Source organism: Lissotriton vulgaris, chromosome 5, assembly GCF_964263255.1.
Source record: "Lissotriton vulgaris chromosome 5, aLisVul1.2, whole genome shotgun sequence".
NCBI lineage: Eukaryota > Metazoa > Chordata > Amphibia > Caudata > Salamandridae > Lissotriton > Lissotriton vulgaris.
The window spans coordinates 1163868083-1163885192 of NC_141693.1; positions in this window are offsets into that span (position 1 = coordinate 1163868083).

Genomic DNA, 17110 nt, shown 5'->3' on the forward strand with positions numbered 1-17110 from the left:
CCCCAATTAAGCACATACAGCTTAGTACAATTGAAGAGGTAGTGAACAGAAAAGGGCTTTTAGGCAAAAGCTTAAGAGTTCTCAAATAGCAGTTAGAACAAGGATTTCAAGATGCACCTTTACATCAACATAATACATGATATAAACAATGTATAAGGCACATAAAAGGTCAACGGCATTTCGATCCCACTTTTAAATCAAAGGGATCATCATCAGGACATTAACTAGTGCCTAATTAATTCAAGCCTCTAAAACCATGTTAGATCCATGGCCTGGGGAAGGGATAAGGCGTTAAAGTGGCTAACAAGTTTAAGGAACCACCGAGCTGCGTCGAGGGTCCGATCGCGTTGGGTGCAGGGTGCAGGGTGCAGGGCTCCCGCTAGAGGCCAGGCAGACCATGACGCACGCTCTCATTACTTCCCGCCTTGATTACGGGAATGTATGCCCGCATGCATTGCGGGCGGTCCTATTTCCCGGGGCCATGTTAATGATGCCCCTAGTGTTTCAGTTGTAGCCTGCTCGTGTTAACCTAAACACATTTAAATAAGGCATGATTTTCTATTTATCAAAAGTGCTCTAACACCCAAATCTGGGAGGTGTTAAAAAATCGACATGCCTCTTATTTCCAAACAGTGCAACACCAACGTTTTTTTCATCAACTTCTAAACCTGGGCCCAGGCGTGTACTCCACATACTTAATAAAGCATCCTCATTTCATTGTTTTGAATTAAACAAGAGCTCAAGCAAGTAGTTTATCAAGAAAGTGCTGATTGATGGTGTGCTCCTGCATTTACAAAAAGCAGACAAAAACACCACACCACTCACGGGTAGAAAGAAGTCAATGCTCACTCATAAACAAACAATCAAAAGTACGGCAATGCTTCTGGGGCGCCATTTCCACTAAACCAAATGCTTTCCCCTGGCAACCTGTAGAGTAGCAGATGTGCAGATAGTTCTTTGTACACTGACTGTGCATCAAGTAACCCTTCTTCTGGTCAAGCAGAAAGCACTCATACATGAGGCATACTCCAGACATACATGCCAACTGGCCCAATTACGCTGAGAGACTCACGATTTTTAAAATTGTCCCACTTCAATGCAAGTCAATGGACAAAATAAACCCCTCTGTTAATAATCGAAATCTAAATTATTTTGTATCCATCACTTGGAATGTGTCTGAACCCTTGTCAGAGGGCGTCGGGCATGCAGGCGTTACTGAACCCAACTGTGAAGGTTGAGGCCTTTCACTCCTGATAACCAAGAGCTGACTTACTATGGATTCTGAGCAACTGGGCCAAGTATGCGTTCTGCGTTTGACTGTCAAAGTAGATCTGGTCCAAGCAATCCAAGGCTCCCTCAGGGAAGAGGCTTGGATACAGGATAGTGAACACGGGCTCATAGCTCAAAATACTTGCAACAGCAGCAATACATTATGGTCCAGCCAATACTACTGTTTTATTTCTACTGCATACCACACAAAGTCAAAATACAACATTCACAAACAATTACACAATACCCCCCTGAGGTCAGGTGTCTACTGTTTCATTGCCAGTTCTCTGTCCCACTCATTCTCGCAGTGGCTAATGTGGTTATTCCCCATGCACTATTGATAACATCCAGGGTATTCCCCACTTGTAGTCTGAGTCTCAAGAGTCCACTATGGCTAAAGAAAAGTAAAGAGTGTTCCAGCACAACTGGGCTAATTTAGTATAAGGTTCCCCTGGGGTCAACAGCCCAGAACTAGTTTTACCTGCACCAGTAGGTGTGAAGTGTTCGGAGTTCCTGAGTGTGCCCCATCTGTGGGTGCTCACAGGAGCTGCAGCTGAGTTCAGGTGAGTTGGTTGCTTGCAACCTAGAGTCTCTCACTTGCAGGCGCACTTCTGAAGCGACCAGAAGCATGGGAGGCTCTCTGCGGCTCCTCCTGCAGGGTAAGCGTTTGGTTTGTCTCCTGATGCGATGGATATGACAATCCTTCCTAGGATCCCTCACCTGGGTGATGGTGCGCAGGTTCTCCCATGGCTCTCTCCCTTCTCTGGCAGGGTCAGAACAAGTTGCAGTCCTTGGTGCTCCTGGTGACTTCCCTCTGACATACGGGGTCAGCTCAATGCATATTCCATGGGCCCTGGCCCAATCAGCACAAAGATATTGTCTGTGGAGGCCCCATAAAACATACAGGGTCACTGCCTCACTAGCACGCCAGGCTACAGCCCTTACCACAGGGTAGTCTTTTCCATGGCAGTTTCTCCTGGCATACAGGGTCGCAGCCTTGCTACTACAGAAGTGCTCTGGCACAATCTGTGCAGCATGACACACAGCTAAATTCATGGCGCCCATCTCCTGGCATACGGGGGACATCGCACATGCGCAAAAACCCTGATTGGGGTAATCCTCACACCTCACACAGAGTCCACTCGACAGGTTTCACCACTGGAACTCAATCCCTCCAACGCGCTCCCTTTCCTCACAGTGTTGAAAAGCAGGCAGGTGATGGTGATCTAGGCGGCTGGGGTGGTGGACTTGGATTCCCTGGTTGTTGTCCCCTCACCCATCAGAAAGACTACCAAGGCTTGACCCCCAGTCCTGGTCACAGGCAAAAGTCATGCAGAGCTTCCCTTCCTCACACAGCCCATCTGGCTGTTTGGCAGATGACAATTTTTCAGGTCTCAAATTCCCCTTCTTCTAGTCTATTTTCTGACACCAAATATGATTTAGTGTCTGAGTGTTGGAATTTTTATGTTGAGGTTCTGCTTCTTTGGAAGTGTCCACTATCTTGCTCCCTCTTCCTCTTGAAAAGCAGTCTGTCACCGCAGGAGTGTCTCCAAAGATAAGATTCCTGCAACATAGGTCATGGGAGTAACTAGAGTTCACACCTGGATGTCCGCCACAGTGATATGTGTGTCAAAAGGTTTGACAACGGGTCCCAGCCATACTCTTTATGATTCTCTTATCAGCCCCATCTCCTTCCTGAGATTGGCTCAGGCTCCTTCCTTGTGACCTCTCACTCAATCAAAGACCATCCTTTGAAGTATACGGGAGAAGCCTGATCTTCCCCTCACTAGTGTGTGTCCTACGCAACTAACAGGATTGCTGTAATCCACACATCTTTCTGGGGGGATCTCTCCACCCCTCTTCACCATGCAGGCCTGGGGCTCCCAAAATTAAATACATGGGCATCTATGTATTGTACCATTCAAAGATACACATATACCTAGTGCATGTATAGAGCATACACACACTGCAAAGTACTGTATCCTCCATGTACTGTACCACTCAGAGGCACACATATATCCAGCACTTGCAATTAATATGCATGCACTGCACCCTTCATGTATTGTAGCACTCACAGGTACACATCACCCATCACGTGTATTTATCATGCATGCACTGCCCCCATCATGTATTGTTGCACTCGCATGTACACATCACCCATCACATGCATTACATTCTACATCCTTTAGGTACTGTAGCACTCATATTTGCATATACATCCAGCACATACATTCACCATGCACACACTGTCAGTATTAGGGGTGGGCGGAACTTGCGGAGTTGCAAAAAACTCTGTGAGATTCTGTGGAATTCCAGCAATGGATGGAAAATTTGTAGCTCGTACTACAAATGAGTGCTGGTGGCACAAAATTGTGGGTCGTCTATATTTGGATTGTAAATGGTCACCAGGGTGACCTGCGTGGTGATGAGGGAGCCTGTGAGAATTACATAAGGCCCGCCTGGGTCTATTTGCGTGTGTGTAGTCGACCAGCCGAGTCCCCATCATATCAGTATCGCTACTCCCCTGGCGTAGTTGGAGTATGTCCCCTAATATTTATGTTTTAGTTTAGGGTCAGTCACATATTTTAAGTGGGTCCCTTGGAGAAAACAAAAGACGAAATGGTTCCAGTGGAGATATGTATGTACCATCCTTGTCTTTCTGATATAGTTGAGTCCTCTCACATTCCATGGAAGGAATTTGGTCTCAGTCATGGGTTGACAGGAAAAAAAAAGTTGTGTAACACGTTTGAAGAGGGTATACTGTGGAGTGTCAATGATGGAGTTAGGAAATGTCTGTGTGACTGCCTGTGGTTTGCGTAGACAAGATATAGCTCTGTTAGCCTCAAATCCTAGAATGTGATACAACCATTGAGAGTGGAATACAGTTAACAGCCATGTGCCTGCAACTGCTGAGAACTCCCCATCCCTCCCCCTCCCCCAAAAACCTCCCAATTAGTTTGTGGCTGATAACCACCCTTGAACTATCCCAACAACAAAATAAGAACATGAGGACATGGGAGATCTCCCTGTGGGGGCCTGATACAACGGCTTTTAACCTGCCATGGGGGCGGGTGGCCAGGCTTTGGCATTGGAGACGGAATCTGCCTGATACAAGACCATGGATCTGATTTAATCGTGGGCTCAGTGATGCTTGTCACAGTCACTAGTATTCGAAATTATACAGTAATATAATGAGCATAACCATTAAAAGCCGTTTTCTGAAGAAGCATAACAATACAAAAAATCTGGTGTTGTGCTAGTGCGGTGTGCGACAGACTGCATAGGGGCTGCCATCTATGCATTGATTGTCGCAAAGGTTGGTAGTAGGAGTAATGCAAGAGTACGATAAGCGTAGGCTTAATCCCAAAAGTTAAAGAACCTTAACAGTGCAGTACAAGACTGGAGAGTGACAGAAAACAAGGGAACTGCCATCTATCATTCGTTGTCACTAAGGCTCAGTTCTGGGACAGATTGTTGCGAAGCACAAGAGGTGATTTCCACAGGCATATACGCTTAGTGTATTTCAACGCTGACTTAGCGTCCGTAAAAAAATTAGATTGACCATCATGAGTAATCTTTAACTTGGCCAGGTATAGCATGGCATACGAAATTGAGGCGCTCTGTAGCATGCGTTTCACATGCGTAAATTCCCTGCGTGCGACCTGAACAGCAGGAGTGTAGTCTGGGAAGAATGATAGTTGGTTTTCCTGATGAGCTGTGGGGCTTTTAGCTCTCGCCTCTCTAAGGATTGCGTGTCTGTATCCATAGTTTAAGATGTGCACAATCATCGGGCATTGTGGCGCCCCCCCACGTCGGCCGAGGACCCAGTGACCTGTGAGCGTGTTCCATAATCATGACCTGTGAGAGCACCGGGCCAAACAGCTCCTGCAGCAGGCTCTCAATTTACGGTTCCATTTTCGGGATTGCGGTAGACTCCGGAAGGCCTAGGATTCTTAGTTTGTTGCTTTTAGAACGCGCTTCCAAGTCCTCATTCTTGGCTTTGATTACCGCAAGAACCTTTTCCATGCTCAGTATTTGTGCTCTAGATTCTGCCTGAGAGTCTTCAGAGTCTGACAGTCTATTCTCCAGCACGTCCAGGTGAGTTTCATGGGTTTCCACCCGCTTTTTAACAGTGTCCAGACTTGAGGTAAGTACATCTATTTTTGTTGTCTATTGTTTTGAGGCTGGAGCCTACATCCAGCAGGATGGATCTCATCTCTTCCTCCGGTTGTTCCGCCATTTCTTTGGGGCCTTGAGCATTGTCTGGGTCAGTGCTTGCCTCTATTGTTCTAGTTTGACGTTTGCTTTCAAATGGAAGCTTTGGCTGCTTAGAGTCGGTCTTACCCTTGGTATCAGGACTTGTTGTGGAAATGCAAGATAAGCTAGTCAGTCCCGCAGATCTTGTCAGGGTGGCAGCAGTATCACTGTCTGCGGCGATCAGCCTCGTAGGCATTGTCCCAGACCACCTATGTTCAGTTCCCAGGCTGTTGTAGGCTGTGCGGTGATGCGACCCTCTGCGCGGCCCTGAGAATGAGAGGCAATCCACAGAATGCGAGAGGGAAACAGGAGGCAGGGCTCTTATGGCAATAGGACAGGCCTGGGTCCCAGCTATGGTTACCACACCGAGGAGAGAAGTTGATAGACTCCAGCACATCCAGAGTCACCACCTTGCGATCCAGCTCAGGAGAAGTAGAGAAGATGGCAGAGGCTGCTCAGGGCCCGACTTACCCAGGGCAGCAGGCCGCCAGGCACAATCGCAGGCCAAACTAGCAGGACCACCAGGCCTTGCCTGGGTATCAAAGGCAGACCGGGCTGCAGTTTCCAGTAGCACAGTTTATGCCTTGAGGTGCTCGTGCACAATTTGCAGGTCTTGTGGGGCGCTGCTCCAATGCGCCACGTCACTGGTGCCCATTGGAATATGCAAGTCTCAGGATGGAGGGGGAGGGAGCTGGAGGCAGTGCCCTTTGATATTAGGCCAGGGCGGGGAGCTTCTGCGTCCACCGCTGAGCAGGAAGGGGAGAGCCTATGGGCCCCGGCTCAGCCGGAATCTTCACTCCGCAATAAGGCTCGAGAGGGGCTGGCGCGACGGTGAATACCTACTCTGGCTCCCCCCGGGACCTGCACAGCTGCCACAGCTAATAGCAGCCACTATGTGGGAGCGCGCTCAGGGCCCAGCATGGAGCGGGCAGTGGATACAGGCGACACCACCCAGCCCGGTCCCAGCAGGCTCGAGGAACCAACCGAGGCACAGGTCTACGTGGTGCAGTCCCCTCCAATCCTGCCCCAATACAGACCCCAGCTATCACTCACCGAGCTTTCTTAAGGTCTGCTCCACTCCCGGTTCTCGTCTGGCTTTCCTCGTCCCATTCACCGCTCAGGATCACAGTGGCAGCACTCCGCAAAAGGCAGAGGCAGTCAGCCTCTGTCAGATCCTGCAGAGGTCTCAGGTATCGCGGGCTTGCGTGCCCGCGCCTTCCCGGCTGGGACCCCTCCAGCAGCAATCCGGACAGCACCTCACTGGGCACACAGTGCGGCCTCCGATTTACGCCTGTCTCAATTGCTCCAGTATTGGATGGCAGGCAGCGCGGCATCCTAAGGAGCACCCAGTGGCGGTGATGCCGCCATGGGGCCTCCGGGTGCGCAGCGGTCATAGTAACATCATGGCAACAGGCTCCCACCCCTCCTAGCATGCATTCCCGCAAATAACACACACCACACCAATGTTCACTTGTGAAAAGCTGCTGCAGGTTTATTACATACAACGTTATGTAATAAATGTGGGTTAGCTTACGGGCGATCCAAGGGCAGGCAGCATTCTAGCCACCTGCCCGCCTGAGGAGCGGGGCAGCACCGTGGCGAACCACCTCTGTGTTGTCCTTTCTGGTAATTCTCAAGGAATATCTGACCATCGTTCCTTCTGCCTCACACCCCTTTCGGGGCGGAGCGTAGCTAGGCAAACCCCCAGTTGCTCAGGCCCACAACCGCCCAAAGGAATACTGGGGCGCCAAAAACGGTTCCAGGAACCTCCCATGAGGCCCCTGGTGTTAGGCTCTGGCACCCCTATGTGCCACGTTGAGGTACCCTTCTGTATCCCTCTGCTTCCAGATTACCCTGTAACTCCGCCACAGTCCTGGTGGAGGCCCCTGTCAATGACAGCCCCCCCCCCCACACTACCCCCCACACCACCCTGCTCCTGTATCCTCTACCTACAACCCCTCAGCTGTAACGCTTCCTGAAGATCCAAGAGGAATAAGTCTAGCCCTACTGTTGTCAGGTGGACCCCATCCTCTTCAAAGTAACCTTTTGTCCTCTCCTGGATAATTTTGTGTCTGATGGAACTCAGGCCCCTCTGCTCCGTGAACGTACGCATGGAGCTGGATCGCTCGACTGCCTGCGCTGATTTCGCCCCATGCCACAATCCACGTGGCACGATCTCCGACCACAAGACCTCACATTGACCCATGCGCTTGGTAACCTCACCCAGGTCAGACTTCATCCTATGCAGCAATAAAGTAATTCCAAAGGTAGTAAGGTCGTTGCCCCCCAAATGTATCACCAAACAGTTGGGGTGGCCTCCTAACGTTGCTAGAGAGTGCTCGTGTCTGTTCATGAGGCTGTTCCAGCGCCTCCCTGGGTGCCCCAACCACTCAAACTTAGTCCAGTTCCTGATCACTTCCCAGCGGGCTAACCTGGAGATGGCCGAGTGCCCAATGACCCACACTTCGGACCCTGAAAAAACAAAGGACACGTTTCAACTTGTTGCTTTTATTGGAATCTCCATCACTCAATAGTAAGACATACAACACTGCAAACAATAAAATCACACAACACTGCAAATCGACGCCTTCAAGGGCGGATATAACGTTTGTAACATTTGGACTCCCAGCATCCCACTTTCCTAACCTCTGCTGGAGCCATTCCTGATGTGAATGCCGACGTGGCAGCTCCAATCCTGAACGAGTGACTGGAGTATTTCTTGCCCGAGCGCAGGATGCCAGCCCTGGATAAGCATGCCCTAATAATGCCCTCCATCTGATACTTTGTTAATGGCACCCTGTCCCTGTGGATCAATAAATAGCCGGCTGCCCCTGGGCGCAGTGCCAAGTACTCCCTGACCTTTCCCACTGGGTAGTATCTGGGATCACCCAACGGACTTAACACCACATCTACTCCCTTGCCTACCTGATCTGTCTTTGATTTCCTGAGGTGAACAGTCAACTTGTCATCTAGGCTGATGTCGGCTACACTCAATGCATCCCCTGATTGGTCAATTTTCGAGCGCGCTACAAGCTCGCTGATACGGAAGGCCCCAGAGAAAGCTAGGAAGAATGCTGCTACAAATAGGGCAGCATCGAAAGGCGAGTTGGTGACCACTCCTAGTACTCCAACCATGGCCTGCAACGTGGGGAAATCTATGGGGGACCTGCTGTCTGGGACCCTGGCCCAACCCTTCAGAGCTGCCCTGATGACAAAGGACTTGGTCGGGTCTTGACCTCCTTTCAACCTCACATCGTGACTGATGGCCACCAGATGCCCACAAACCCATGAATGAGATCTACCCTGTTTCTTTGCCCATCCCACAAATGCCTGAACTCTTCCCTCCACAGGTGTCTCAGCTAAGCCCAATACGTTCACCGCTTTGTTGAAAGAAATCAGCTGGCTCCCATAATGTTTCCTGGTGCCTGGAGCCAAGGACCGCTCTCCCATGGCTCTCAATTCTTGCTCCACTCCAAGAGTAGCCAGAGGGTTGACGGGAAGGGGGTCATCTCTGCTCTTGCCTGCGGCCAAGCCTCCCGGAAACTGTGTCACTGGAAACGAGAGAGAGTGTCAGCTGCCACATTCTTGACCCCCTCTATGTGTCGTGCCCTACACTCAATGTTGCAGCGCAGGCTCCCTTTCACTACTCCCTAAGTAAGCACAGCACCAAAGGGCACTTGGCTGTCTGCCAATTGATTGCCTGTACTACCGCCATGTTGTCTGACCAGAATAGGACCTTTCTCTCTGACAGGATCTCTGGCCAAAGGTGGAGTGCGATGACAATGGGGAAGAGCTCGAGGACAGTGACGTTGGACGTGATTCCGCGCTTGCGCCAGGCGTTGGGCCATTCCTGTGCACACCATCGTTCACCCAGGATTGCCCCAAAGCTCTCCCTCTCTGAAGCGTCCGTGAACATGCTTAGTTCCTGACTGTCAACCCATGGGTCCCTCCAGATAACCGTACCGTTGAACTGGGACAGGAACTCGCCCCACATCGCCAAGTCCTTCTTCAAGCCTAGGGAGAGTTGACAAAGTGGTGCTTCTTTGTCACCTTAGCAGTGGCTCTGGCCAGCCTCCTAGCAAAAACCCTCCCTACCGGAATCACTCTGGCTGCGAAGTTAAGTTTGCCCAAGAGGCTCTGGATAACCCGCAGTGGCGCTTTGTCTTTTCCCAGCAGTGACCGAATGTCCCGTTGCAGCGCCTGCACCTTCTCAGCAGGGAGTCTCGACACGCCTTTTATCGTGTCCAACTCAATGCCCAAAAAAGTGAGGACCTGCGCAGGGCCTTCTGTCTTGCCGGGTGCTAGAGGCACCCCCAGGTGTCGTACCAAATCCTGAAAAGCATGCATTCTGGTGTGCCCGCTCACCCGATGAATAGAAAATCATCCAGGTAGTGGGTTAAATTGGCCACCTCATACTTCAATGCGAGTGCCCACTGCAGGAACGAGCTAAAGGCTTCGAAAAAGGCACACGACACAGCACAACCCATCGGCATGCATCTGTCGAGGAAGAAGAATCCCCCCTGCCACCTGAAGCCAAGGAGGTGTTGACTCTCAGGGTGTACAGGCAGTAGTTTAAATGCTAACTCAATGTCAGCTTTCGCCAACCAAGCTCCTATCCCTGCCCTCCTAACCATATCGACAGCCATATCAAATGAACAGTACGAGACCGAGCAAGAGCCCTCATCAAGCCAGGAGTTAAATGAGTCACCCTCCCGGTACGATAGGTGCTGTATCAGCCTGAAGGCCCCTGGTTTCTTCTTAGGAACAACCCCCAAGGGTGAGACCACAAAGTTCGGGAGGGGGGTTGCCGAAAGTGGCCCGCCACCCTCCCCAAGGCTGCTTCCTTCCTAACCTTTGGCGCCACTACCTCGGGGTAATCCCTGGTTGACCTGAGGTTCTCAGCATCCCTGTTGACGAGGGGGCCCTGATAAGGGATTTTTAAACCCTCCACGAACCCTTACGCTAACACGTCCTGTCTTAGGAATTAGGGTACTGCCTTAGGAGGGGTAGCAGGTTTGGGATGTCAATGGGTGAGGGGCCTTTGACCAAGCACGGTTCTGGTTGCACAAGCTGGAGAGGCGTAGTTAATGTGGAGGGGGAGGAAGGGGGGTGGGTTTTTCGTGAATCCCTCGTCTGGCCCACAATCTTACTTCTACTGTCTAGCGGGCCCCGCTGATGACTCCTGCTTGTCGCACGCTGTTGCCGGATGGGTACCACCACACTTGCTGCATGTGTGAGAGAATCTGCAAGCCCTTCCCCAGGTGCATGTCCCCCCATTGTAAAGCTGCATGTTCCAATGAATGGTCTCTTAGCTCCCTGTTTCTGTCCCCCACCGCGGCCTCCCCGAAAGGACTGTCTAGGCTGAAACTTCTTGTCTTGCTTTTGTCCTTTATTCCACTCCCCCTTCTTGAAGCTGCTCACCACCTTCTCCCCTGACTCGGCCCGTCCTTTGCCCATGTGCTGCATCCATAGCCGCACCTCCATCTGGTCCCAATCAAGTTCTGGGCAAATGGACATTTTTTTCCTGAATTCGCAATCATATTTGTACCAGCCCATGCCCCCATGGTTTTCTGCCTCATTGGTGATGATGCTAGCATATTGGAACAGACCCGGTCCCTGATCCTGGAAGCGCTCCATCACAACAGCTGCCAAGATAGCAAAGACCTGTCCCCATGTTTTGATCGACTTCTCCGGCCAAGCCTGAAAGCTCACCTTTTTGTTGTCCTCCTTCCCACCCATGTTCCTAATGTCCACCCCCTCTGCCCCATGCATCAATAGTGAGAAAATGTCAATGAACTCCCTACGCCATATGCCTTCCTTGGCTGCCAATGGCACCTGCCATGCTAGGGAGCAGCGACCAGACAGCAGAGGGGCCATAGTCCCTAGTGGCCCTGATGCCGCAGGCACTGTCTGGGTTTCTGTAATGGGAACGGTGTTGGCCGCTGCCAAGGCAGGAGGTGGCATGATTGTGGCTGCCTGAAGTGGGGAAGGCGCTGTAATCTGAGGCGGAGCCGGCACTGCCACCTGCTGACCCAGTGAGTTCTTAGCAGTGCCCCCCATCAATTCCCCCTCTGTGTGGTTGCTGCCTTAACTCGGCCCCGGCTGTGTCTCCACTGAAACTTCCCCCCAACCCACACTTGTGTGAATGTTGTGCCAACCTATGCCTGACTTAGTGGAGCTGCGTCCACCACCCCCTCACCACCGTGTCTGCTGCCCGCCCCATCAGTGCTACTGGCCGCTCGGAGGTCCTCCTGTGTAGCAACATTCGGCGGCATCGGTGTGCTGACTAGGGGTACCACCGGTCCAACTGCGGGTGGTGGCGCGGGAGCTGCAGGAGCGATTACCGTTCCCTTTGAAAGTACAGTGTTCCGACTCTTTGCTGAGGGTGGTTCCTCAGGGAGGTATCTGACTGTGGCCCTTTTGACCCTTTTGGACCTGGTGAGGCCTGTCTCTTTAGCGGGTTCCTGCCCCGTAGGGGGAACGGACATGCCGATTCCGGAATCACCTGGATTGTTTGCTCTCAATAGTTCGCTGGCCCAAACCACGCCTTTCGCCCTGACCATTTCCATCACTGCTGCCAGCTGCGTATCTTGGGAGGCTTCAGGCAGGGAATCCTCCACTTGGGACGTCTGTGAGAAAAGCGGGGGGGATCCCTGGCTATTCATGCCAGCACTTTGGGCTAAGCTCTCCTGAAAAAGAAATGGAGCAGTAAACCAGTGGCCTCGCCGAATGTGATAGTCCGGCCTGTGAGCCCCTTCTAGCGTTTCTCCCGATCCCCAAGCTCTACTTACTTTGCTATTATGCTGAAAGCTCGGTCTGACCCACAGACCCACCCATCAGGGTGGGGGGGGAACGCCAGGGTTGAGTAGATCTCCTGCGGGGAAAGAATAGTGTTATTTCCAAAAAACACCTCCAGCTGTCCGAGCTGCCATGAGCATACTCCTTGCATCCCTTACCATCCCTTCCCTGCATCAGCCCCCTTGAATATCCACCCCAGTTTCCAGTAGCGGCCTCCACGCCCCCCTTGTGCCTACCACGCACCCCTCTGGTATTACCTCAACCAAGTGCCTTCCGTATACTGTGCTTCACCCAAAATGCGACTAATATCGGGGAGTACCAGCGAGGCTGAAAAAGAAAGACAGCACACTTGAGTTTGCCTACCTTCCAACGGTGTCTAGGATACCTGGTGACCCCGGCATGGTCCTTCCTTGCTGGGACCTTCTACATATTCCCTTCCAGGCTTTACCTGGCGCCACCCTACCACTTGTGCCTCATGTGCCCCTCATTTCTATTCATGAGCCGAACTGCCCGCTGAGGGAACCCAAACATGCATCACCTCTCACAAATTACTTGCTCCTAGAGTGTTTGCGTGGACCTTAGGTTGATCTGAATTGCCTCATATCCTTCCGACCTGCACAGAAATAACAGGTGATTAAGCAATACCATCCTATGCGTCATTTATACTATTTGTCTCTGAATTAAAGCGGACTCTACATTCACTAAGGTTGTATATATCATGCTTAGTTTAATTTCTAAAATGCAGAACACAAAGCAGTAGGTAATAGTGGCAACAGCATATAAACGACCAACCCAGGAACGTATGCTGCTGTACGCTATATAGTTATGACCATTACGCTACATATAAAGGAAGTATTCATAAAACACCGGAAGCTGAACTCTTTGTAATGCGAAATGTGCTTCACAATTACTCCACCTAGCATTGATTGCTAGAACATTGAAACCTGGAAAAATACCCCGAGTTCATCCATCCTCTTGTTGCTGACTGGGACTTAACTCGCACCTCTGTCCTGGGCGCATTTTTCATGTATTGAAGAAGGGGCGCTTTGCTTCATGGCATGAGTCGACGCGGTGACAGCCCTTGCCGAGGTTTACCACCACCGCGGACTAGCGCGTGCGAAGCAGGGATTGATTTCAGTGCATGTGTAAAACTTCCTCGATATATTGTTTCACTATAATAGGTACTTGCCGGCACTCACATCATTCCTGCCTGCCCAGTACCTACCCTCTCCAATCCCCTTGGATCCTCGTCGATGGCAGCCCGCTTTAGTCGCTCCACTAGAAGGAGGCCCGTGCAACGCTCCCCTTCGGGCTGTGTAAGATACCCTTGCTCCCCCACGAGACCCAAGTAATCGCACCCGACCGCAACCGCCATCTAACGTCCAAACAAACACTATACTGGGCTGCGCGCTCCTTGCGAAATCGGCACGATAAATTGTCCTTTGGCCTGCTGGCGCAACCGAACTTGACACTTCATTACGAAGATGGTATATATCATCACGCTCGCGAATATGGACCATCGCACTCATTGCGGCCCTAATGTACCCCGCTACTGCGGACACGTGCGGGACACGATGCGGGCAGACTTTGTGTTAAATTTGCACCTGCCTGAACTCACTCGCGTCTTTCTACATTCGCTCCCCACCATGAAGCAGGCTTGTAACCCCGCGTGACCGTCCGTTTCGGTCCGTGCCTCAAAATTGTGGGGACGCCATGTTGCCTGATCCGGGGTGGAGCGGGCGGGGTGGGGGGGAGGGGGCGCGATGTTGTAAGCGTGCATGTGCCATTTTACGTGGATGGCCCCGAGCAGTGCGGCCACGCACTACCACCAGCAACACTGGAGAGTGGCAGGACATGCTCCCGCCAAGGTGAGCTGACACCACGTGCAGCACCCTTGTCCGAACCGACCATGGCACTGCGCTCCCTGGACACACCTTAACAAAGCCTCGCTGTGCCGGAAGGTCCGGAGCCTGAGTCACACCCGCGCGTGTGGAGGTCCCCCTTCGCCCCCCCGTTAACCCCTTGCCACCAGCGTCTATCTAACCTTCTATGAGCACCACTCTACTGCTACACCGTTCGGGCGATTATTGTGGGGTGGGGGTGGGGGTGGACGTAACCATGCTAGTCACCGCTCATGTTTGGGGACAAACCAGTCTGCCCCCTGACTACTTTGCCTTAGTCCTTAGCAGGCCATATTAGCTACTGGCACCCCGGTGGCCCCACACCGAAGCCCGGGTGCACCCGACCCGTGGACCCAAAGTTGGCACAGGACATTGCCTCGCTACGAACGAGCCCCGCAGGCCTATTCCTCCCGATGCCTCTCCACGACCTCCCACGACCCCATAATGGTCGGGGGTGGACCCATATCTGCCTCCTGGTTGTGTTCCCTTCCCTAATGTCCGCCGCTCTCCCAGGACCGGGCAACCCGAGCAACCCCAGGGCCCGGCCATGAACTGCAGCCAATCACCCCCCCAACAGCGGCCCGCGCCTAAGCAGGCCGCCTAGCCCAGCTTCAACCCCCAAAGCGGGGGGAGCGAGCGAAGGGGGGATTGGATGGACTAACACTCACCGTGAGGCCCAAATCCTGGGGATGAGATGAGCAAGCATTGCGTGTCCTCTAGTGCGCCTTGACAGCGCGTCCGGTGCCACAAAGAGGCTAGGAAAATGGCGATGGGGACTTAAGTACCCATCGCCCTGCCTACCTGCAGCACCGTCAAGAAGTCGAACCCGTGGCCCCTCACGAGGCTCCTCCTCTCCACCACCCTCCCCGTTGGGGACATGGGGGGGTGAAAAGGCATGGAGGGGGAAGCCCAATGTTACTAAAAGGGCTGCCCTCTTGAGTGGCCCCCTACCGGGGCCTCGGGCGGTGGCATTTTCAGCCTAGGCTCGATGGCAGCTGTCTCTGGCCAAATCAGCCGCCTGCGCTGTTGCAGCGCTGCCGAAACTTCACACACACAGCGTAGACAGTTTCCCCTTGTGATCGCTTGTCTTTCATTTGCAGATTCTGTGCCTGAACAGTGATTTCAGAGGATTATGAAGTCTGGCCTGAAAAGCCCCTTAAGAAGGCGGCCATTCTGCAGTGCGTCATAGCCACGTCCACTTTGTTGTTAATTCTTGGAGGATGAGTGGCACATTTTATTTTTGGAAGTTTCGCAAATTGCAACCCCTGCCGACGGACATACAAGTGATTCACAGACACAGACTACTCTCCATGTTTTTCATGATACAGGGATATTTGTGGGAATTATAGGATACAAAGTTGAGGTCAGATTCCAACCTGGATTCCCATTTCACATGGACGGCATTTGCAGCCACTTATTCATCGCACCTTCTATTAAAAGCTCGGCTTGTTTTGGGCTCAAGCATGCAAAACGACCTCAAACTGAGCTAGAGCCAGGCATCTGGCTCGGGCCTGGCTCGAGCATTCAGTGGCTTGCCCACTTCTACTCACAAACACGATCACCATTCTTCGAATAAGGGCTTCAGGTCTTATCCCCCTTCGTGTGTGTCAGCCCGGTCTGAGACAGCTTCCTGGGCACACACACACAGACAGTTTTTAAGCTGTTGTGGTCTTGCGTCCATCTTAAAACAGCCACACCTGAATACTACACAGGTCTTCAAAAGACCATTTACTTGTTATCAAGGCTTTGTTGTTCTATCACCCCTTCTTAGAGCCCCTGCATCTTCACTCAGCCGATTGCTGGAAGAATTAGCCCCCCCCCTAAATTTGTATTAGCCTCTCCCCCGAAATTTGACTCTAGTTGCGCCTCTCAGCCTTTGTCTATAGCTGTACTCTCTAAATTCTGTACAAATGACCTAAAACACCAAGAACTAACCCATCTCCACTCCCCTAATACATTCCCATCCATTAGCATCCTAAATCCCATACCCCTTAAACCGCACTTCAACTTCTCTGAGCACATACCAACTTCCTATCTTGCCATCTTCTGTTTCTACTTGCTTCTTCTTCAGACACCCCTAAGGCTCGTATCCAGCCAGCCTACACCAGGACCAGGACTGGTGCTCCATAACATTCTCTCCGTGCCAAGCACTACCGTTCCTAAGAACCTTCCTTATACCCTTCTTTCTAGTCTGTGATCTCTATCTTCATCTGCTTCCAGCAACGCACATAATAGAAAAATATACCCCCACCCAGCCTGTCTCCAACTCAGCCAATAATACTGTACCAGGGTGGGTGGAGGGCTTTGTGTGCAGAGAGGGAATTGAATTCACTTCTGAACGTGCGTAATAACGTCATGCGCCGGTGCAGCGGCCAAGCGCCCACTGCGTCACAGGCCAACGTGTCTCTTTGTTGCCAAAGACCCTCAGCAGGTAGAGTGGTACAATGCCTGGATACCCTCGTGGGTGACAAGAAGCACTCTACAAATCTACTAATTGATTGTTTGTACTCTACCCCCGTCCAGAGCCCGCACTGAGCCTCCAGGTGGCAGGCAGCTTCAGTGGCTTGTAAATCATACTGTCCGTCAGCTGTAGTTTTATTTGTTTGTGTTTATATCGCATTAATGTCTCAGATATAGATATAATGCTGCAATAATCAAGTTGTGGCAAGATAGCATTTAGAATTTTCTTGCTCTGCTGACGGGAAGATGTTGGATAAGGTCTCTCGCCGGACGTACTAGATATTAATGAAAGCCATTACTTGAGGTTAAATGACAACAAGCCATCACATACCAGGCTTATGTTTCTGTTATCAACAGTCATAGAGTGACGCCTAGAGTCAGGGACCTTTAATCCGACACGATGCTGATGCAGCACTTGGCACTGT